Source organism: Bos taurus, chromosome 6 (genome assembly GCF_002263795.3).
Source record: "Bos taurus isolate L1 Dominette 01449 registration number 42190680 breed Hereford chromosome 6, ARS-UCD2.0, whole genome shotgun sequence".
NCBI lineage: Eukaryota > Metazoa > Chordata > Mammalia > Artiodactyla > Bovidae > Bos > Bos taurus.
Window position 1 is genome coordinate 61,704,895 of NC_037333.1, and position 25,143 is coordinate 61,730,037.

At 41.2% G+C, this 25,143-nt stretch overlaps 1 protein-coding gene across 3 annotated transcripts in view; it reads left to right on the forward strand.

Annotated features, from left to right (window-relative positions):
- GRXCR1 (glutaredoxin and cysteine rich domain containing 1) overlaps positions 1-25,143 on the forward strand; it is a 238,684-nt gene that overhangs the window by 114,108 nt on the left and 99,433 nt on the right. Inside the window, exons 1-2 of one of the 3 annotated variants that reach the window (XR_009494885.1) lie at positions 13,903-14,878; positions 15,914-16,185. The exons of 1 other annotated variant lie outside the window; for it this stretch is intronic. The gene's annotated coding sequence lies outside the window, so the exon portion shown is untranslated. Of the gene's footprint in view, positions 1-13,902; positions 14,879-15,913; positions 16,186-25,143 lie in introns of those variants that run through there. One more of the 3 variants, XR_009494886.1, reaches the window with a different exon arrangement.

Genomic DNA, 25,143 nt, shown 5'->3' on the forward strand with positions numbered 1-25,143 from the left:
TTTGGCCAACCCAATATTTGCATTTTGTTTATGTAATCTCCCCCACAGTTAATAGACCAAATTAGAGAAGAATTCCTTATTTTATTGATCTTTAAACAACAAAATTAGGCCATGAAAGAATTAAGTTCCTCCATTATGTATTTCTTATGTAAGAAATGCTATGGAATTAAAGATCTTTCTCATATGAAAACTCTGAAAGCTTGGCTAGTCCACAGTTGGAAAAAGTAGTGAAAACCAAAGTATTGATTTGCAAGAGATAGTCTGTGTTAGAAGAGGAGGCGCTGGGGATTTATATTTTAACAGGTCAGCAGAAAGAGAATAAGGAGAAGTTAAGAGTCCCAGACTGGTGGAGACTAAATGAAGGTCATCTTAGGAAGGGAAGAGAGGTGATGGGCTTTGACCTTAGAGGAAGTTGGTGGGTCTAGAGATTGGGGTTCTGGGCTTCATGGATTAGAACTGGGTCAGCATGGAGAAGCTGTGGACAACCCTACTTATGGGGCCTGTAGAAGCAACCAATGCTGGCAGAGCAGCTCTCCTTGACTGCTCGCTGTCTCTGCTGCAGAGCCAGGTTCATATGTCACCCCGTGGCTGTTTCATGAGCACCTCCCTTTGACAGCTACCAGCATATGGCTTGTGGAGCATCTAATGGAAGTGATGCCCTCTCATGTCCTGAGATTCTGCCGAACTCCTTCCAAACTGGCCCAAGTAAACACTCCTCTTTTCAATGACGCAGGACTCACGATTTCCTCCTGAAAAGAAAACAAGGCCTTTGGCATCCAGATTAATCATGCTGGGTATGTGAAAAATAAAGCCTGCAGTAATCCATATTCAGGACTTTCCTGGACAGTGATAATGACTCAATGTATTAGTTTATTACTGCTGTTGAAACAACATGCCACAGACTTAGTGGCTTAAAAGAACACAAATTTATTACTTTACAATTCTAGAGATCACAAACCTGAAATGTCTCATGGGGATAAAGTGCAGGTTTTAACTGGACTATGATCTTTCTGTTCCTGCCTTTTACAGCTTCCAGAGGCTGCGCATTCCTTGGCCACGGTCTCGCATCACTGTGACCTCAGCTTCCACTGTTACATCTCTTTGTCTTGTTCTTCTACCTCCTTTTTTCTTTTATAAAGACATTTATGATTACACTGAGCTTTCCAGTATAATCCAGGCCAATCCTTCTACTTTAAGATCATTTAACACAATCACTTCTGCAAAATCTGTTTTGCCATTTAAGGTAACGTATTCACAGCTTGTGGGGACTAGGGCATGGCCCCTTTGGAGTGGCTGTTAGTCTATATACCACAACTGGTAGGTGTAGTAGGCTTATTTTATCTATGAGAAAACTAAGGTTTTGTGGCAGATTAAATTATTGGCTGTTTTTTCTCCCTTTTCCCTGTGGCACACTGACGTAGTTTTGCCATTGCCACCTGAAGACAGGAGTGCACTTCTATGACCTTTGACTGTAGTCTTGGACATGTGACTCTTATTGGACAATGACATCTATTGATGTAGCACATGAAGAGGCTTGAAGTGTGTTTGCACGTTTGGGTTTGCCATCTTGTATGCCTTCATTTTATGTCTGGGCTCTTAAAAACAGCACTATCAATTATTCCCAAGAGTAAGAAAAGAACCAAGTGTGTCTAAGAAACAAAGCCTCAATTTCCTTTCTGAGAGAAAGAAGAAACAAATGTCCTAATTCTCTGGTAGCGTCTTAAATGATTTTTGTGCTCTCTTTCCCTCCATTAATGGGTAACAGTATTATTCTCTGGAGGGAGATGGCCTGGTTTCTGATGCAGAGTCTGAAACTCCGAGCTGAGTATCCTAGGGAAATTTACTTAACTTTTATAAACCGCAGTTTCCTCTTCAGTTAAGTGGGGATAATGATAGTAACTATTTCCCATGAAATGAATGAACTACTGAGTATATAGCATTTAACATAATGCCTAGCACATTGTACATGGTGAATAAAACTGTTATTTCTGTTATTCATCCCTCAAACAAACTGAATCAATCATTGCTAACTAAGTACTCTGGTAGGCAGTGAGGGCACAGTGATGAACAAAGCATGATTTTATCCTCAGAGGAGCTAAATTCCTTCTCATGAGGCAGATAAACTCATAGTTCCTGTCAAACATGGTGAGTACCGTGGTGTTTACAAACGGACAGAGGCAGGAATTCTGACCCGACTCTGTAAGTCTTTAGAGATGCTCTTCTCCTCATATAACATCTTTTAAAACTAGGGCTTGCATGGGACTTCCTGAAAAGACTTCATGGTACAGCAAGCTTTGCTGGCTGCACTCACTTCTCTTCGGGAAAAAACTCAGCTGCTGGCCCTGGGCTTGGCTTAGCCTCTGCTACACAAACCTGTTTTCCAGAGGCCAGTTCCTCCGTTCCAGACCCTGTCTTGGCTCGGTCCCTGCGTGGGCCTTTGTCTTCCATTCTCTTTCTAACCTCCCGTGGCTGCTAGGCCACAGGTGTGTCAGTTTGGCTCTGTACCTGTGAGCTCAGCTAGCCACCCACGTGCCTTGTGTCTGCGCATTCCTCCACAACACCTGTCATCCTGAAAGCCTGGCTTGCTCCTTCTGGGTAGAGATAACTCCCATCTCTTCTTTAGTAATAGCCTGGATTGACTTTTTATACCTTTCAACCCTAATCCAAGGGATTATTTGTATTTATATGGGATGTATTTTGCTATAAGCTATAGAGTAGACTACTAGACATGGCTTAAAATACATTCATTTTTATCAGTTCAGGCGATGTTCAGAAAAGGCTGTTGCTGAGGTTGTTTGATGGCTTGATAAGGGGGTAAACAACCCAGTTCCTGTTTTCTGCTCTATCGTCCTTGGCTTATTTGTGAAATTCCTCCTGGATCCAAGATGGCTGCCAGACCAGAGTCAAAAACAGAAAGGGAGCAGTGGCAAAAGAGAGCTCCTTTGTAGGTTCGCCTCTTCTATCAGAAAAGAAAATTCTAGAAATTTCTCAGAAGCATTCTCTTACAGTTAATGTCCAGAATAGAATTTTATGGCTACTGCTTGCTATAATAGAAAACTGGGAATATGAGTTATGGCTTTGCCTCTGTGGCAGAGGACAGCATGGAGCCTGGAGTTCGAAACAGCTGTTGGGTAAGCAGGCAACTGTGCCTGCCACACCGTTACCCAAGATCTCTGTTGTTGTTCAGTCTCTCAGTAGTGTTGGACTCTTTATGACCCCATGAACTGCAGCATGGCAGGCCTCTCTGTCCCTCACCATCTCTTAGAGTTTGCCCAAGCTCGTATCCATTGAATCAGTGATGCCACCCAGCCATCCGGTTCCATCCAGATCTGTGATATGACTTAATTTTTACTTTATACAATTTGGCTCACATTGGACCATGCAGAAGCATTTTAATAGTGATCTTATAGTATAATCTGTGTGCATTGTTTTTACCTGTCCTTGTTTTTTCCTGTCTTTTCAAGTTCATTTCTTAATATTTTTTCAGTATCCATTCCTTTTGATTTCTGGCTGCCATACCTGTTTTTTCAGGCCTAGCCCTTTTTCTTGTTGCTTTTTACCTTTTAAAAAAGTTTTTTGAAGCTTTTTACCAGATGGCTTTCGTTATTCTAATACTAGAACTTCAGAAACCTCAAATGACATGTTATTTGTCCAGTCACGTCCAACTCTTTGTGACCCCGTGGACTGCAGCACACCAGGCCTCTCTTTCCCTCACCACTCCCAAAGTTTGCCCAAGTTTATGTCCGTTGCGTCAGTGATGCCGTCAAACATCAAATGACATGAGAGGATGGTAAACAACTTATTATCAACTCATTGCCATAAACATCTAAGTATATTACTTATCTATTATATCTAGAGTAGGGCCTGACTGTGTAACTTTAAAAAGGTGCGTGTCAGCCACACTTGATCTAAGCTGAGCCACCTGAAACAGAAATGAACTTCTCCTATACAGTGCATATGGCTTTATTTTTTCCCTCCTGCTTGCCTTCATTAAATCAGAAACAAAATAAAATACAAAACACAGTGACTACAGAGTCAAACTACAGAGTCATGGGGAGGCTTCCCACAGCTTCCTCCTCCACGCCTGCCTTGGAAGCATCCCCTCAGGGCTCCATAGGCAGGGAGGGGGACTCACTTCCCATTTGAGGAGGACAATGAGACAGCAGCTCTCTGCATGCAGAGCGGGGCAGACCTCTCTCAGCAAGCCTCTTAGCTTGCTGCTGCTGCTTTCCAGATTCCACTAGTCAGAAACAAGCTTTAAAAAAATTATTTAAACAATTCTATTGGTATTAATAATGAGAGCAATCCTTTTTTGAATGCCTGCACGTACAGAATTTAACTTAGGTACCTTTCTTATGGGCTTCCCAGGTGGAGCAGTGGTAAAGAATCTGCCTGCCAATGCAGGGGACTCAAGAGACATGGGTTCAATCCCTGGGTGGGGAAGATCCCCTGGAGTAGGAAATGACAACCCACTCCAGTATTCTAGCCCGGAGAATTCCATGGGGTTGCAAAGTCCAGGGGGAAATGACTGAGCACACACACACACACACATCTTTCTTATAATACTATTTCTTCAATCCTTATAGCAAACTTGGAAGTCAGATATTAATTTATTTTACATGATATAAGCTGACAACATCCTGATTTGATGAAAAAGCAATGAAAAAACATTTGTCCTCAAATATTTTGACCTTTGTTTTGATCTTCCATCTGAAATTTTTCCATTATTTTTCTTACTCCAGAGATCTCCTTTGTCTTAAGTTGAAGTTCCCTTGAAGGAGAACCTGTGATTGGATTCTTGAGACAAGTGATTTACTAAGGGAACACTCTTGGAAGAAAAGGGGTGGAGGGTACAGTTTAGGGTGGCAAGAAAGCTAAGCAAAGAAGCAATCTTGTCTAGAGACCAGTTTCAGCCTGAATGCTTGGAATACAAATTATACCATGGATTTGTCCTTGTTTTCAGGAAGGGGCTGGCGTTTGTCATGCCTGTGTTGTCTGTCATTGGCTGTTGGGTGTCTATGTGTGTATATAAATGTCTGTAGTAAAAAGGCATCATCCATTCTGCTGAAACATTGATCCAGAGAAAGGGGAAGCTGTGAGCTTTTGGCAGGCACTATTCACAGTGGCTGGGGGTGGTGGTGGTGGGTGACCCAGCGTTTTGGGGGAAACCTGGAGCATCCACTATAGTCCACTTCTTGCACTGTTCAGACTTATTTGCTTCTCCCATGAAATTTATTCCATCCAGGCACAGCCATGCCCCAGTTAATGGGGGAGCTAGTGGGATAAATTATAACCCCCACACTGTAGCTGGTCTTAGAGTGATTTTTGTTTTATCCCTCTCTTACTTTCCACTGTAGACCTCCTCCTCTTAACTAGCATAACCATAGCTTGCATGGGTGAGTGCCTGTATTCTCAGTCCCAGGGGATTCCGAGCCTCTGGTGATTGGTACCCTCATCAGGCAGTGATTGCTGTACTTGCCCATTTACATTTAAAACCAAGTGAGTACCAAGAGAGGCACCTGAGCACCAAACTGATTTTTATCTGTCCCTAATATATAGCAGCAGTTTATCCCTTTGACAGTCAGGGTCAATTACCCCATCCAGTGTGATAGCTCCTTTTTTATGACAGCTGGATCACTGTTATAATGAGCCCAAGGTAACCACATGTCAGCTGTAGCTTTAAGTTTAATGGGCCCTGTCCTATGCTGTTTAGTGGAAGTGGCCCCTTTTGGGACCAAGGGATTAATGATAGCTAAAGTTGTAGGAAAGGAAAGCACAAGTCAGTCCCTGAAAGTGATGGTGAATGGGAGCATTCTTATATCTCCCCATTGGTTCCTGGAGCCATGAATTCAAGATATTGGCAATATAGCATCTTATAATGACCACTGGCTTAAGGTGTAATTGGCATCCTGAGGAATGATACCTTTTCCCACAAGGTGTCATCACCAAGCTGATGCATCATCTATGCTTTCAAGCTGCTTTTCTATAGCTCTATCCAGTTCTGGATGATGTGGTATATGGTAGGGCCAGTGTTCCTTCCTATTCAAGTAGCTTACTTGAGCCTTCTGAACATGCTTAAGCCTGATCTTATTTCATTTTCTGATGAATTGTTGCTAGACCTACTCGATCTTAAATGACTTTGTGGTTGTGACAGTATACATCTGTAAAGTAGTATACATCCAGACTAATTATATTAGTCTGGAAGGGTAAATGCTCAGTTTCTACCAGGGGCCTGGCCATGCCAGAAGCTGCTTTTCAATACTGTATAGTTTCTTCTGCAGACAGCATGGTTTTGATACAGAACCTAGAGGTTGCTGCTACGTCTTTCCTGGCCAGAGATTTGACAGAGTCTCCTTGTCCACTTCAGACAGCCCTAGTAACATGGGATCTGCTGGGTCCTTCAGGGCTACTTGTACTTTGGCCTGCAGCTGTTGCAAAGCCCTTCTTTTTGTGAGCCTTACTGTAAGACTGGCAGCCTTCTGTGCCACTTATGAGTGGATGTGTGTCTGCTAACCCCATCCAGCACTGCACTTTTTACTTAGAGATAGAGGGTGCAGGGATTTCCCTGGCCGTCCTGGTTAAGACTGTGCTTCCAGTGCAGGGAGAGCATGGTGGATCCCTGGTTGGAGATCCTACATGCCGTGTGGTGTGGCCAAAAAAGAAAAGGTGCAAAATACAACAACTCATCCTTTCCATTTGAGGGGAAGTTCCAGCATGCCCCAGATCACGAGACTCCTAAATAATTCATCAGGAGTTGCAAATTCTTGGATCTTTATTGGGATTTTCTCCCACATTCTGGAGCATATGTGTCTTACAGTCAGGCACTTAGTAGTTTTTGCTCATCATGTCTTACTTAGATGAGCTGTTAATACTGGTGGGCCAGTATGTGGTTCTGGGTAATGTCCATAATTGCCCTCCCACCCAAGTCTCCTAGACGAAGGGAGTAATTCTCTGTCTAAAGGGAGAGGAAGCTGAGAACAGTTTGCAGCCACCACTCATGACAACAGAGAGTACCAGAATAGTGAAGGGAAGGGAGAGTCAGGGATAGACCCCACAGCATCCACTACACCCTGGAAACATACAATGATATCTGGAGATAGTGGAGGAATGATGCTGAGTGAGGAAGGGATCAAAATTTAGGATACTGGGATCTCTCACTATAGCACTGCACTGGAAAGCAGTTTCATATTGATAGAAAGGAAGTTGGTTGTGAGAATTCTGAGTAGCCTGAGTCCTTTCCTGTGGGAAATGGCAGTGGTGTGGTGGGAAGAAGATGGTTAAGTATTCATAAAATCTGCAAGTTGGTTGTCAAAACCTTTGCAGTTAGAAACTGGCCATGGTGGGAGTGTTCCTAGCACAGAGATCAGCAAATACTACAAATTAGTGCTTTTTTTCCCCTCCCCTGGAAGCAGTTTACCAGCAGATCATGGCTACTAGAAGCTTTTTTAAAAGAATCGCAAAATAGGAGAAGGTGAACAGCAAGAGAACCCCAAAATCCAAAATCTAACTAATTAGTCATTTTTCCTGGAACCAGAGCTAGTGCATTTTCCTTTTCCTAAAATGCAATCAGAAAGTGCCATCTGGTTAGCCATTTTTTAAGGTCATTATGTTATTTTCTCATTAAAAAACCCATTTACTTCTGGGGATTGCTTAGTAAGTTTATGTTGCAATAGACATGAAGAAACTCTTCCTATTTTGTTTTCCAGCCCCCAGGCTTGCCTTTGGCTGATCATTTCCTCTTGGAACTAAAAATCTAATCATGTTACTCCCTTGCTAAAAGTAAGCAAATTGTTTTCTGTAGCATTTACGTATAAAACTTCTCAGCCTGGGATATGAACCTGAGTTCCTCTCAAAATCAGAGCGTAAAATAAGGGTCCGTGTGTGGGTAGTTTTTGGGGAGTAATCTCACGGCAGAAGGGAGAGATTGGGGAGTGTGGGGGAGGAAGGAGATAAAGCCGATACGGAGATGCCGTAATCACTGTCATGGGAGACTAGGGTTCCTTCCATCCTGGTTCCCACTGGGGCCTTCTTGGGATTGTCTATAACACCTTTCAGAGTCCACACCAGCCATAAGGGTAAGTATTTATGAACTTTTCCCCTTTGGTGAGGGTTGCCCCAAGAGGTTTACATGTCCCCCACCCCGTCCATGCACACACTCCTGTGCTGTAACACCTAAAGGCTGGGTGGTCTTCCTCCAGTGCCTCTCATTGAGGAGTTGGAGAAAACCTAGGGCAGAAAGCAAAAGATGTGGACACAAACTTTCAGTGAGTTTCTGTCAGTACAAAGTGACTTGACACTTATATGGGACTGTTTCCTGAAGCCAGGATTGTGGGGTGGAACACAAAAGTCTGCTGAAACACATGACATGTAAGGCTCTCCATGAGTTTCCTTTTTACTCTTCCTGTCTCATCCCTGGACATGGTCTCCTTACAGACTGTCAACACCAAAACAGGTATCCTAGTCAGACATTTTCATTTAATATAACCTGATTTTTTTTTTTTTTTTGGTGTATACTCATTTCTTTTTTTGAAATGCTACCACTCTTTTCTCTTAGTTAACACAATGTTTTCAGCTAACACCAGATGTGACGTTTTCCTTGAAGCTTCCATGGTTCCCCCTAGTTAGTGCTAAATGCTTCTGTAGTTCTTGAAATATCCTTATTATAACTCTTATTACAACACTAACTCTAACACCCAAATCTGTTTACTACCCAGCCTTCCACATAGGTTCATAAGGGACTGTATTTTAAATTTCCATATCCTGAGTACCTAACACAGTACTTGACTATATAATAAATGTTCTTTAGGTACTTGAGGACTAAAAGAAGGAGTGCATTTTGATTTTGTGATGCCTTGCTTTTACCTAAAAAGAATCTCTAATCTAAGTCCATTCCAAATAAGTTAAAACATTGATATATTTTGAAAGCAGTGAGGTAAGTATCCAAATCAGGTCAGATCAGTCGCTCAGTCGTGTCCGACTCTTTGCGACCCCATGAATTGCAGCATGCCAGGCCTCTCTGTCCATCACCAACCCCCAGAGTTCACTGAGACTCACGTCCATCGAGTCAGTGATGCCATCCAGCCATCTCATCCTCTGTCATCCCCTTCTCCTCCTGCCCCCAATCCCTCCCAGAATCAGTCTTTTCCAATGAGTCAATTCTTCGCATGAGGTGGCCAAAGTACTGGAGTTTCCGCTTCAGCATCATTCCTTCCAAAGAAATCCCAGGGCTGATCTCCTTCAGAATGGACTGGTTGGATCTCCTTGCAGTCCAAGGGACTCTCAAGAGTCTTCTCCAACACCACAGTTCAAAAGCATCAATTCTTCAGCACTCAGCCTTCTTCACAGTCCAACTCTCACATCTATACATGACCACAGGAAAAACCATAGCCTTGACTAGACGGACCTTTGTTGGCAAAGTAATGTCTCTGCTTTTGAACATGCTATCTAGGTTGCTCATAACTTTCCTTCCAAGGAGTAAGCAAATAGGTCTCTGATATACATAGATATATATGTATATATTTATATACACACATATATAAATATATATATACACATACACCTATATATGTATTTATACATATGTATAGGCAGCTGAAGATGGAGAAGCTAGCTCTATACAGTCAGCAAAAACAAGACCAGAAGCTGATTGTGTATCAGATCATGAACTCCTTCTTATAAAATTCAAACTTAAACTGACTAGGGAAAATCTCTAGACCATTCATGTGTGACCTAAATCAAATCCCTATGATTATACAGCAGAAGTGACAAATGGATTCAAGGGGTTGCATCTGGAGAACAGTCTGCCTGAAAAACTATGGGTGGAGGTTTGTAACACTGTACAGGAGGCGGTGACCAAAACCATACCAAAGAAAAAGAAAAGCAAGAATGCAAAACTGTTGTCTGAGGAGGGCTTACAAATAACTGAGAGAAGAAGAGAAGGGAAAGGCAAAGGAGAAAGGGAATGAACCCAAGTTACAGAGAATAGCAAGGAGAGATAAGAAAGCCTTCTTAAGTGAACAATGCAACAAAGCAGAGGAAAACAACAGAATGGGAAAGACTAGAGAAATCTTCAAGAAAATTGTAGATACCAAGGGAACATTTCATACAAAGATGGGCACAATAAAGGATGGAAATGGTAAGGGCCTAACAGAAGCAGAAGAGATGAAGAAGAGGTGGCAAGAATCACAGCAGAACTATATGAAAAGGTATTAATGACCCAGATAACCACGATGATGTGGCCACTCACCTAGAGTCAGACATCCTGGAGTGTGAATTCAAGTGGGCCTTAGGAAGCAATACTAAGAACAAAGCTAGTGGAAGTGATGGGATTCCAGCTGAGCTATTTCAAATCCTAAAAGATGATGCTGTTAAAGTGTTGCACTCAATATGTCAGCAAATTTAGGAAACTCAGCAGTGGCTACAGGACTGGTAAAGGTCAGTTTTTCATTTCAATCCCAGAAAAGGTCAATGCTAAAGAATGTTTAAACTACCACATAATTGTACTCATTTCTCATGCTAGCAAGGTAATGATCAAAATCCTTCCAGCTAGGCTTCAATAGTACAAGAACCTAGGGCTTTCAGATTTCTAGCTGAATTTAGCCAGGACATGGAAGCAACCTAGATGTCCATCAGCAGACAAATGGATAAGAAAGCTGTGGTACATATACACAATGGAGTATTACTCAGCCATTAAAAAGAATACATTTGAATCAGTTCTAATGAGGTGGATGAAACTGGAGCCTATTATACAGAGTGAAGTAAGCCAGAAAGAAAAACACCAATATAGTATACTAACACATATATATGGAATTTAGAAAGATGGTAATGATAACCCTGTATGTGAGACAGCAAAAGAGACACAGATGTATAGAATAGTCTTTTGGATTCTTTGGAGAAGGCAATGGCACCCCACTCCAGTATTCTTGCCTGGAAAATCCCATGGATGGAGGAGCCTAGTGGGTTGCAGTCCATGGGGTTGTTAAGAGGTGGACACGACTGAGCGATTTCACTTTCACTTTTCACTTTCATGCACTGGAGAAGGAAATGGCAACCCACTCCAGTGTTCTTGCCTGGAGAATCCCAGGGACGGGGGAGCCTGGTGGGCTGCCGTCTCTGGGGTCGCACAGAGTCGGACACGACTGAAGTGACTTAGCAGCAGTAGCAGTTTGGACTCTTGGGAGAGGGAGAGGGTGGGATGATTTGGGAGAATGGCATTGAAACATGTATAATATAATATATGAAATGAATCGCCAGTCTAGGTTCGATGCATGATACAGGATGGTTGGGGCTGGTGCACTGGAATGACCCAGAGGGATGGTACAGGGAGGGAGGTGGGAAGGGGGTTCAGGATGGGGAACACGTGTATACCTGTGGCAGATTTATGTTGATGTATGGCAAAACCAATACAATATTGTAAAGTAATTAGCCTCCAATTAAAATAAATAATTTTTTTTTTAAAAAAAGAAAAGGCAGTGGAACCAGAGATCAAATTGCCAACATCCGTTGGATCATAGAGAGAGCAAGGGAATTGTAGAAAAACATCTATTTATGCCACATTGACTATGCAAAAGCCTTTGCCTGTGTAGAATTCTTAAAGAGCTGGGAATACCAAACCACCTTACCTGCCTCCTGGAAACCTGTATGTAGGTCAAAAAGCAACATTTAAAATCAGAAATGGAGCAACTACTGCCACTAAGTTGCTTCAATCTGGTTCAAAATTGGGAAAGGAGTACATCAAGGCTGTACATTGTCACCCTGTTTATTTAATGTAGTGTACTTCATGCAAATACAAAAAAGATCTTCATGACCCAGATAATCAATGATGGTGTGATCACTCACCTAGAGCCAGACATCCTGGAATGCAAAGTCAAATGGGCCTTAGGAAGCATCACTACGAACAAAGCTAGTGGAAGTGATGGAATTCCAGTTGAGCTATTTCAAATCCTAAAATGATGTTGTGAAAATGCTGCACACAATATGTCAGCAAATTTAGGAAACTCAGCAGTGGCCACAGGACTAGAAAAGGTCAGTTTTCATTCCAATCCCAAAGAAAGGCAATGCCAAAGAATGCACAAACTACCACACCATTGCACTAATTTCACATGCTAGCAAAGTAATGCTCAGAATTCTCCAAGACAGGCTTTAACAGGACATGAACTGTGAACTTTCAGATGTTCAAGTTGGATTTAGAAAAGGCAGAGGAACCAGAGATCAAATTGCCAACATCCGTTGGATCATTGAAAAAGGGAGAAAAGTCCAGAAAAACATCCACTTCTGCTTTATTGACTATGCCAAAGCCTTTGACTGTGTGGATCACAACAAACCATGGAAAATTCTTCAAGAGATGGGAATACCAGAGCACCTTACCTGCCTCCTGAGAAATCTGTATGCAGGTCAAGAAGAAACAGAACTGGTCATGGAACAAGAGACAGGTTACAAATTGGGAAAGGAGTACATCAAGGTTGTATATTGTCACCCTACTTATTTAACTTATATGCAGAGTACATAATGAGAAATGCTGGACTGGATGAAGCACCAGCTGGAATCAAGATTGCCAGGAGAAATATCAATAACCTCAGACATGCAGATGATATCACCCTTATGGCAGAAAGTGAAGAACTAAAGAGCCTCTATCAAGAGGAGAGTGAAAGAGGAGAGTGAAGAAGTTGGCTTAAAACTCAACATTCAGAAAACTAATATCATGGCATCTGTTCTCATCACTTCATGGCAAATAGATGGAGAAACAGTGGAAATAGTGACAGACTTTATTTTTTTGGGCTCCAAAATCACTTCAGATTGATTGCAGCCATGAAATTAACAGACCCTTGCTTCTTGAGGGAAAGCTTTGATAGACCTAGATAGTGTATTAAAAAACATAGCCCACTTTGATGACTATGGTCCATCTAGTCAAAGCTATGGTTTTCCCAGTAGTCATGTGCCGGGAGCCAGCATGAGGAACTCTGCCCGTGGCAAAGGTCATGAGGAAGGAGGTTCGGCATATGCAAAGGCGGGATTGAGCCTCAGGAGTCCCCCTGGAAATTCTTGAGCATCTACCCCCAAAACCAGAGTCTACCTACTTTACTGCTTTGTGCTCTCACCTACACCTCTGACTTTATGGGGGGCTGTCCCCCACCACCTCTCTCGGAGAAGGAGTTAACTTAGAGCTCCAGTTAATAAAGTTCCTGGGCGTGACAAGAGTGTTTTAGTTCACAAACTCCTTTGGAAGTCCTCTAGCCTGCCTGAATAGGTTCTTCCGGCCACATGTGATTGTTCACAGCCTCCCAACCGTGAGAGGCATGAGATGTTCTAAACTGTCTAAATACAGATTCCTTTGAGCAGTTAGAAGATTATTAGTATAGTATAGTGGGTTGATTAGAAATTATATTGGTGAAGGGTTTTCATTTATTGGGCCAATGTTTGCTGCTAAGTTTCCATATCCCTTACCTACTATGTCCCTGAGAGTGTATTGATTAATATAATTGGTGTATAGGAATGTAAGTAATAGCTTTAATGTTTGTAACTTTGGACCCTTGAGTTAATACTTTTCTTGTTATAGCCCACAACACTTTTGCCCTATAGAAATGCAACTTTATCTAATGCTTTCAGAGGGTGGCGCCTGACTTTAGAATAATCACCTTTAGAGAAAAATAAGTTTTCTGAAGAAAGGGTCATAAAATGTTAACAGCCCTCCTGGCCAGAAGATGATGTAAATCACCTAAACTTTTGCATATGATAAGTTTGAAAGCCTGGCTTCGATAGGGATCAAGGACTGCTGTCCTTGCATGACTCTACCCCTTCCCGCATTATCCTCTATGCACAACTTAAGGTATAAAAACTACTTTGGAAACTAAAGTGCAGGCCTTGCTCACCGAAGCTTGGTCTCCCCATGTCATTCTTTCTCTCACCTTCTGGCTGAATTCCCATCTGGAGTGTGGAGGCTCGCCAAGCCTACTAATTTTGCCTGGGCTTCTAAGATCTGACCAGGGAGGCCTTAGTGTCTCCTCTCCTTCGGGAGAATGGGAGGATGCCTGCAGTCTACATAGGTGGCTCAAATTCCTTGTCTTGGAATTTTATTGGTTTTCCACGTAAACCAAGTTATTCAGCCTCTTTTCTCCACTGAATTTCTTCTCTGAGCTATCCCTATTTAACCACTTTTTATATCTTTAATTCTATCATATCCTGATCGCTGAAGCCATCTCCCCTTTGAATTCCCTGGATCCACCAGGGCTGGACCCTGGTAGTCATGTACAGATGTGAGAGCTGGACCATACAGAAGGTTGTGTGTTAGTTGTTCAGTCAAGTCCAACTCATTGTGACCCCATGGACTGTAGCCTGCCAGGCTTCTCTGTCCACGGAATTCTCCAGGCAAGAATACTGGAGTGGGTTGCCATGAGCACTGAAGAATTGATACTTTCAAATTGTAGTGCTGGAGAAGACTCTTGAGAGTCCCTGGGACATCAAGGAGATCAAACCAATCAATCCTAAAGGAAATCAACCCTGAGTATTCATTGAAAGGACTGATGCTGAAGCTGAAGCTCCTATGCTTTGGCCATCTGATACAAAGAGCTGACTCACTGGAAAAGACCCTGATGCTGGGAAAGATGACCTTTGAGCCCCTGTGGTTGTATTCACCTAGGATAAATGCTATTCATGTCAGCATCCTTATAGCATTAGCTTTCCAGCTGAGGACTAATGTTATGCATCTGATTGGCAACACCCATTATGTGTATGATGTCAGCATCAAGAAAGCCTAGGACAATGACTTCTGGCTATATCCTGGGGATTCCAGAGGGGGAAACTCTTCAAAATTCAGAAACTATGTTTAGAAGAGATTGGACAGCTTCAAACTACTCTGTCTAGGAGAAAATCAGTGCCCCAGGTAATAACCCCTGTACTATATGAAAGGTAATTGCTACCTTTTAAAGCTTATTTTACTGAATAGGAAGAAAAATAAGGTAGATGGATCTTGTAAATGAAAACTGTAAGGAAAACTAGCCAGATATGCTTTCTCTTTTATTGTTAATATATCCGTATATATTTATATTAATATGATTGTAAAAGATATTATCACTATTAGAAATTCATGAAGAAATAGAAAAATTATAGAGGAGAAACAAGAATCATCGAATAATTCTACCAACATAAAACTACTTTTACCTATTCGTTTCATACTCATCCATTCATCTAATAAAATTACATAATGTATACATTGTTGTTTAGTTTAAAAAAATGGATGAATACAAAAGGATAAGGAGGCAACAGAGGATGAGATGGTTGGATGGCATCTCTGACTCAATGGGCATGAATTTTAGCAAACTCCGAGAAATAGTGAAGGACAGGGAAGCCTGGCGTGCTGCAGTTCATTGGGTCACAAAGAGTTGGACACAACTTAGGGACTGAATAATACAACACAGTGCTGCTTGGAACATTGAGTTGGGGCACATCTAAACCTAAAGTTGCAATGCCATTTGATTGGACATCTCTTAGAGAAAATTATTTTGAGCAGATAAATTAAATTCCAGCCAACAGATAATTCTACTCCCAATCCTACGCCTGTATGAATCCACTAATCAAGTATAGTAGTAGTAGTGAAAGTCACTCAGTCACGTCCGACTCTTGTAACCCCATGGACTGTAGCCCGCCAGGTTCCTCTGTCCATGGGATTTTCCAGGCAAGAATACTGGAGTGGGTTTCCATTTCCTTCTCCAGGGCATCTTCCCAACCCAGGAATTGAACCCATGTCTCCTGCATTGCAGGCAGATTCTTTACCGACAGACCTAGGAGGGAAGCCAGTATAAGTCTAAGCCTAGAACATAAATATTTCCTCATGTTCAGAGTTCAAGAGAGTTAACCTTGCTCACATCGTTTCAGAAGAGTAATGTTACTTAAGCATGTACTTTTGTAAAAAATAAAGGTATAAACCAAGAGATGAGAAGATTTGGAATTTAAGAAATACTGGATCCCACTCAGAAGAGCAGTAAAGGAAGATTCCAGGATGAAAGTCTTCAGCAGATCCAGACAGCAACTGGTTCAGATTGGATTAACAGAATAAATGGTAGTCGAGAAAAGTCCTCCTGCTTAAACAGGGCTACCTGAGATAACAGGCACTGAAAGCCAGAGGAAAGAAAGTAAGCTATGAATGCCAGGAAAAACTACAGAAGCTGAAACGTAGTCATGATCTGAATATGTAGCAAATAAAATTTGTCATTTTTAAGTTGATAGTTCTTCAGCCTTTTTTGGTCTTTTGTGCCACTGGCATTTTGAAAAATATATGCCAGTTGTTTAATAGAATATTTCTTAATTTGTGTTTCTTTGATGTTTCTTCAAGTTACACATTTTTGGCTGGGATATTATTTAAGTGATAAAATATCATACCTGAAGGTACATGTTATTCATTTTCCCCTAAGAGTGATATTAATCTTGATCACTTTATTATGGTGTTCTCTAATTTCTCAACTGCTTAGTCATTTCCCCCACTTTACTTGCTAAATAATTTGTTGGGAGGTACTTGGGGCTATGTGATTCTCTTGTTCTTCATCAGATTTTTACAACCAAGATTAAGCACCCAATGATATTTGCCTGCATTAATTTTCAGAATTATGTTTGCAAAATGATATTTTTTCCCAACGTGATTGATCAGTATTTTCCTGTAATGAAGACTCTTTGTTTCTCCTTTGTTATGGATTCATTTATCTATTTATATCAGTATGTAGACTCATGAATTCTTATCATTGAGTTATAATCTACCAATGTTTTTATTTTGATACTTTAAATATTCCAGTTTTGGTTAGTGGGAGCCCCTTAAGAGTGATGCTGGTGTCTTTTTGACATGCCTCCATCAATCTTTTGAACATTTCCTTACTTGTGGCACAAGATGTTCTAGGCTGGCTTTTCCTGCACATCTCAAGAATCGATCATTTCTCCAAAGAGCTCTGGTGCCTTCCAGTGAAGAATGGTATTTGGAAACCAAAATCTGGGTGGTGGATTTGCTCACTGCTGCTGGTACATCATTATCTGTTTTGTTTTTTTGGTGGACAAAGCTAATGATGACGGTAGAAGGAGGGAGCACTATTGTAATTTGCATTAATTTGAAGCTCATGCTCTTCTCTCCTTCCTAGTGATGCTGAATGTATGGAGCATATGTGGTATTATTTTGTTCCTTGTTGACATTAGTTTTGTGGGAAGGATGTGTAGAGTGATTTGGATTCAGGAAACCATCCTTATCTGAACACTGATAAGAACTTTTGAGATCTGAAGTCTTCTGCTGTTTCTCATATCCAGGATACTCTCAGTCTCCAGGGTATTTAAAATTTAATTAAAGATTTTCAATGAACTGATGTATGTGCTGATGAAAACTGTGAGAATAGGAGTTTCTGCTCCATCTCCTGACTATCTTTCATTTTAATGGTGTGTCGCTGTTTTAGGGTCAAAGAAGGCAGCTTGGGAGGAAACCAGGCCAATAATTACTCCCTTAAAATGAACACTGATAGGAAGATGGCTTTTGTAACATGCTTTTATGCATTGCTTTCACAGGCTATTGATACATTTGCCATTTTTTCTTACATATTATATATATATATATCACATATAATATATAGCCATATTATATATATCTTAGATACACATATGAATAGTCAAAAGTGTAATCTGTGGCATTTATAAAAGTCTAATCTGATTTTATTGCTGGAAGCAGAAATACATAGAGAAGAAAATAAAGTATTCTGTTTCCTCAGGTACTGATCGCACAAATGAAAGCTTAGTGTTTCATTCTAATGCGCTTGTGGCTTTCATTAATCTCACACTCACTGCTGATGAATGAAAATTGTTTTGTCGTCCCAGGCAGACTGCTCCTGCAGAGTAATTAATCGCAAATGAAGGGTTGGAACAACTATCAGTGAAAATGTTGTATGTCTGCAGCTCAGCTGGGACTCATCAGCCAGGACTTCATGGGCAGCGACTCATGACTTTATGATTCCTTTCACTTACATAGGGAATGACAAATGGAGCCACTGACACTCGCTTTAATCAAATAGTCTCTAAAACAGGTGGCCAGTCAGGATGAAGGAGGTACAGAGGGCTTCTTAGATAAGAGCTTCCTAGAGTGAATGCATTTCATAGTGAAAGAAGTTGTGCTAGGCATAAAAGCTACCTTAGTATTTCTGGGCAGAAAAGAATCAACTGGGATTATGAAGCATACACCATAGTCTCTAACAGGAAGCAAGGTAAGAATTAGACATAATGATAGGAAGAAAGGAAACCCACGAACTATTCACCTTAAGCTTTAGTTTTGGAATATTATGAGATCTAGTGTGGAACCTAACTGGTGAATAGGCATTTTAAGATTCCAGTCCAGCTAACACACACTTGTATCTGAAGGTACAGTGTTTTGGAATCAGTTTTATCTGCATAAGGAGAAGAACATGGCAGCCCACTCCAGTATTCTTGATTAGAGAATTCCATGGACAGACGAACCTGGTGAGCTACAGTCGATGGGGTCACTCAGAGTCCGACACGACTGAGCGACTAACATACTTTATATGCATAAAGTGAAAGTGTTAGTTGCTGATGGACTCTTTGTGACCCATGGACTGTAGCCCGCCAGGCTCCTCTGTCCATGGAATTCTCTAGACAAGAATACTGGAGTGGGTAGCCATTCTTTTCTCCAGGGGATCTTACCAACCCAGGGATCAAATCCAGATCTCCTGCGTTGCAGGCAGATTCTATACCATCTGAGCCACTGGGGAAGCCCTTGTATGCATAAAATATTTCTCAAAACTCCTCTGGTGCTGTCTCCCTTGCCACACAGCCTCACTTTCATGAAGGGGGGAGCCTAGAATCACAGTCGTGTATTCCTTTTTTTTTGGCTATGCTGGGTCTTCATTGCGGTAAGTGAGCTTCTCTCCCGAGTTGTGGCACACAGGCTTAGTTGTCTGGTGGCATGTGGGATCTTATTCCCTGACCAGGGATCAGTCCTATGTCCCATGTGTTGGAAGGTGGATTCTTAACCACTGGATCACCAGGTATACCCCTGCAATCATATATGTCTTGAGCAACTCTAGTTTTAACAAAGTTTTCTCTTTTTCCCTGAGGCACTAAAATCCCCAGGTCAAAGGACTCCTTGCTTCTCAACATGTCATCTAAAACCAGCAGCATCAGCATCACCCGGAAGTTTGTTAGAGGATTTGGGGCCACAGCCAGACCTACTAAATCAGAATGGCATTTTAACAAGAGCCCTGGTGATTCCTTTGTAAATTACTGTTTGAAAAACCGTGCTGGTGAGGACTAGACCTGGCCAGTGACTTTATGGTATCCCTCCATTCTCTCCTCTATATTCCTAGCTCCATATTCTGCGTCCCACTGTTGTGGAGGCTCCTAACACCCCCTGCATCTGCCCCTGAAAGTACCCGTGGGTTCTGCACCGGTGTGCTCTGTCATTTGAAGAAGAGGGTGACGAACGAAAGGATGCTTGTTCCCATCTCTGCTTCCTGTCATTGACTTTGTAACAAGTTCCTGTGCTTGACCATCTCTCTTCTGATACATCAGTTCTTCTCCAATAGGTGTCTTGGTTTACTCACATGAATAAAGTACTAGAAGACTCTCCCCTTTGGTCTACATGCTAAATCCAAGGGTGAATCTAAGGCTCAATCTAGGAGCTCTGCTGGCTGTCATTTTAATAATAGCTACCATAATGATTTAATAATGTTTTGAGTTAAAGACAGCTTGAATTAGCTTCAATTATTTTAAAATCAGAAGATTTTACACAAGTCTGTATCAGGGGCATGTATTGACAAATCTGGGTTCGCATTTCCTCTTGCGATATCAGCTAGAGCTGTGTAGTGGTTGGCCTGTCAGACAAAATTGCGTCTTCCATCATGCCTCTGTCCTTAATGCTTTTTATTATCTCCTTAATTCCAAGTCCAGGAGTTCTTGGTGTTTATCCTCATACCCACTCTGTTGTTTTCTCATGCTTGGCCCAAGTCCCTCTTGTTTGTGTTGCCTGCTTATCTTTCATGGGCACGTGGATCTGGGGTCCTAAGCCAGCTTCTTAGTCTTCTTTATTAAACATGGTATGTTTAAAGTGTGCCATTTGCTTTTGTTTTTCCACTTAATACAGGTGCACTGTAGAATTTTCATCCCTTTTCAGGGATAAATCTGGATTCCAAACATAGAACATAAGTCTGTGATACCAACATAGAAAGTTTTGGACCTCTTAGCCATCAGTGCCTTCAGAATTGAAAGCCCAATAGAATATGAAAATAATATATTTGGACGACAGAGAAACTCACTAAATCATGTTTTCTTGGTTGTTCTCACTGGATCCTTTAGAATTTGCTTCACTGGCAGGCACAAGGCCATTTCCAAGAACATGTCACATCAGTTCAGTCGCTCAGTCATGTCTGACTCTTTGTGATCCCATGGACTGCAGCACACCAGGCCTCCCTGTCCATCACCAGCTGCCAGAGCTTGCTCAAACTCATGTCCATCGAGTCCGCGATGCCATCCAACCATCTCATTCTCTGTTGTCCCCTTCTCCTCCTACCTTCAATCTTTCCCAGCATCAGGGTCTTTCCATGTCACATACTGGTTCAAAAAAAAAAAAAAAAAATCCCCAAACTCACTATTGATTTTCTATCTGGAGCTTAAAATTTTAATTTCTAGGGATGAAAATTCCTACAAGTGTTCCTTTCCATTTATATTACTGATTTGGAAATCTATCAGCTGATTTCTGTATCTGTCAAGGAGTCTAATGCATCCTAGTATGTGATTTGCCATAAAATATATAGAATATGTAGAATTATGTATACCTTCATCCTCTGTGCTCTTTGGAAGGCACTGCGGCCTTTGTGGCCCAAGGGAATGGAGCCTGGACCTCAGAGAGGCGAGTAACCAGTCTGGCTCGCGTTTGGGGAGTAGGCAGGAGGTTTGCCTTGCTGACCATCCACTGGCAGAGCTCTTCTGTAGTGTGCTTCTCCTGCTTCACTGCAGAGGGAGTTTATCATAGGACAATGGAAACAGAGGCAAACACTTCTAGAAGAAGCTGCTTCTCATGAAGTCAGCAGTGTTGGAAAGGTGAAGGGGGAGGTTGGGGCAGAAGCACTGAGCATCTCAACGGAGAACTCTTGAACATGTCTATACACTTGCCCATTCAGCCAAGAAGTTTTTTTTCTTTTACAGCTTATGATGAATTAGTATGAGAACTTAATTTGCTACCCCTGCCATCTGTACTTAATGCATACATCAGGAACAATGACTTTCAAAGTCAGTTATGAAATTATGAAATATATGTTGGGACAAGGTGTCACATAGAAATAGCAAAGAGCAGTGTATCATGTTGAGAAGTGCTAAAGCCTAGAGCACGTGTCAACTTGGTATGTGCAGAGCATCCATGAACAGGGCACAGAGGTTCTGCTTCAAATCACAGTTCCATGCAGTGCACAGGATGGCATCCCCTCTGTCAAACTGAATAAATCCTGCAGGATTTAAGATTCCGTTTCTCCCCTCCTCCCTCCTTCTTTCTTTGCCTTCCCTTTCCCCTCTCCTCTATTTCTTAGAAAATACCTTTAAAATTTTTTTCAGATAATCAAACACTTTTAACTCTTCTCTCATTTCTCATACTGAGCTGTTCCACTAATCCTGATGAAATTCATACTTAATAGTATGAAGAACTGAAGAGTTCTCTCTGAAATTCTTAACCCTTTTCCTCTGATTTTTCTTCTTCTGTCTTTCTTAGTAAGCAGAGGTCAATAAATTATTCCTAGCTCACTTCACTGTGGGGTTATCATTCACTATGGAGTTGCAATAATTTCCTTTTAAATCTCTATCCCAGAAAATGAATGCTTTCAGTACCAACATCCCTACTTTTACTCATTTCTAGATTGTTTTTCTAAAGATCTTCTAAATTTTGAAATTCAGAACCATACCCTGCTTCTGGGTACTGAAGAGCCACACAGGAAACACTTGGACAGAGGGCTGCAGGTAACTTTCTCCTGAGCATTTGGGGTGGGGCATTGGTACACAGAGAAACCTGTAGCTGCACACTCAGTCATCATCAAACTGCTCATTGAATAGTCTGAACTTGATGGGATTCAAACAGTACATTGATTTAATTTTTTTATATCACCATCTGAAACATGTTTAATCCAATCTTTTTTTATTTCATCAACATCGCAGACAAATACGATAATGATTCCAAGTTTGTCTACACTTAAAGCTCTCTTTCTCTTATTTAACCCTTAGATTTTCTCTCTCCCACTGCTGATGTGACTTAGGGCTGGGAAGACCTGGAGAGATGAGAGATGTGGTAGAACATACCACCTGCATGCCTTTCCTTCACCCTCTTCCTTTTCTAGGTCCCTATGCCTATGGTGCAGGAAGGAGAAAAGTGATATAAGGTGAAAAGTGTTTCTTTTTTATTTCTTGACTAACACTAGTTGGCTTCCGCAGGTGCCCCTCTGTTGCCAGGTACCCCTAACATTTTTGGGGGCCTGTGTTATGAGTATGGATAGAAGCCAAGACATCCTATGTCTAAATACTAAGAAGTTGTATATCAAGCAAATGAAGTATTGAATAGATGTATTCCATGCACTTATATTGATAGACATTTTTCATATTGACCCTCAAGGCCAGTTGGACTGTGGAGTCCATGAACTCCTTGTAATGTTGTGTTAACATGATGGCATAGAATGAACTGTCCTTGTCCTCCTCTCCACCCATGGCCCAAGGCTACCATCTTTATCTTTCCTGGATTTCACACTGACATTTGCCCTGTAGCCCTGTTAATAGTCACTGCAGCCAACAAGTTCAAGCTCTGTTTTACCTCCTGCCACCTGCTGCAAACAGCCACCCCATGGCTACTTTTTGGGCATAGAGGTTTTATTCTTCAGGGGAATGGACCCAGGGAAGAGGTCTGTGTAAATTCTGAAAGCAGGCTTAGGACCACTTGGAGAGAGAATTCTGGAGTACACAGAACATGACCTAGAAGAGGGTGCAGACTGGCAAGTCCCTTTGTCCCTCATCTTGTAGGGATGGGCATGGCTGTAGGAGGGCAAGAATGTTGTCCTTAGAGAGAAGGCTAACCACTGCCTCTGTAATGAACCTCAGGTCTCTTTTATCCTCTCCTTATATAAGGTGGGGGGAGGGGTGGAAGTGGGATGGGGAGGTAGTTGGAAGATGGCAGAACTTGTTTTTTAATATGCCCAGTAGGGACTGTTGGGCCCTCTTATTAGGTAATTTATGCTCTATCTTCTCAGTTTACAATCTGAGTGACCCATTCCAGAGCCAATAAAAAAATCCCTCAATATCCTAATATGCATGCAGACAAAATACCTCTCCTATTAGAGTAGGTAGCTTTGCCAGTAAAAAAGAAAGAGGACTATTTAGCCAAATATTTATCTTGATCTTTGCTTTCTGTGTATAGAAATTTTCTTTTACTTCACAGTTATACAAATAGCATACTTGTAATTTGGCTTAAAAATGTGTCTGGGCAACAAGCAAATTACCAATTTAATCCCTTCTCTTTCTATCTTGGCCCCATGTTTCTACGCCTCCATCTGTCACCAGGCTAGGCAATGCACATACACAGTATTTGCACAAACACCAATTCTTAAAAATCTCCAAAGATCCTCCAATATTTTTTCTTCTGAGACATAGACAATAGATATTGCTCACTTATTGGAGTACTCACTTTCTGGAGTGCTCACTTACCAAGCATCATTCCATGTGCAAGAGGGAAGGTGATGTACAGCCTCCGATATGCTACCTTTACTGCATCTTCTCTCACTCAGGGGAACATTTCAAAAGCTAGAATGTGAATGTGAAGTTATTATGGGGATAACCTTGAACTCTATTCTATATTAAAAGCTAAATCCCTGATAAATAATGCAGCTATAATCAGTAATAAACTATCTGCCACCAGTTGCACAACTGATTGTGATACTAAAGTTGACAAGAAATTCCCTAGATGATCTAAAATGCAGCAAGCAATAGAGAGCAACAAAGAGAGAGGATCTGATTCTTGAAAGGGACCCTAATTTATGGAGGGCTCTAGATACATGGATCAGATCCTATAATTTACTTGCAAATTCATCAAGCACTCAGTTACTGACATACTTCATCACAGTTGTCATGCTTTTAGAAATATTTATGTGAAACAAAGAACTGTATATTAAATCATGTGTGTGTATATGTGTACACACACATGTAATATACCAGGAATAATAATTGGTGGATTGATGATTTTACCAAAATTATCATATTTAATCCTTAAAACAACTCTGTTGATGAGATAAAAATCCATTCCATTTTATGTATAAGGAAATAGATGCTCAGAGAATTTACATAATCTGCCCAAATACATACATGTAAGAATCAATGAACTGGTACAGGCACTATGGAGTATGTTTTCCCCAAGAATTTAAAAGTAGAACTACCATATGATACAGCAATTCCACTTCTAATAACATATCTAAAGGAAACAAAACAGAGTCTTAACGAGATATCTGTACTCCCATATTCATTGCAGCATTATTTTCAATAGCCAGGGTAGGAGAACAAGCTAAGTGTCCGTCAATGGATGAACAGATAAAGCAAAAACTTAAATCTTCTCACTTAAAAAAAAGGTAAATACGTGAGATGATAGAATGTTTTAATTAACTCGACGAAGGGGATTCTTTCACAATGAATACTGTAGATCAAATCATTGTGTTGTACACTTTAAATATCTTAACAGTTTTTTTGTCAATTATACCTCAATAAAGCTGGAATAAAAAGAATTAAAACAATAAAAGTGGTAACAGGAACAGAAGAAGCAATGACCCCGTGTTGCAATTCAGGCCCTTCTGACTCTAAAACCGATTTCCCGAATCACAATTTTCTGCTGTCCCTTTTTTCTCTATTTCTTTCCTTTACTTAGCAAAAATAAATGAAGCACCCATTACGTGAAATGTATGTTTCCAGGAGTTGGGTATACCCTAAGGACAATCCAAAATTCCTGCCTTTTGAGAACTTAAATCTATGTGGAAAGCAAGTAATAATCAAGCAAATATATGACTAAATTAATACACAATGCACCTTCAGGTGGTGGTAAATTCTATGAAAAAATCTCCATAAAATGAGGAGATTGGGAATGACAGTTATGGTAGACAA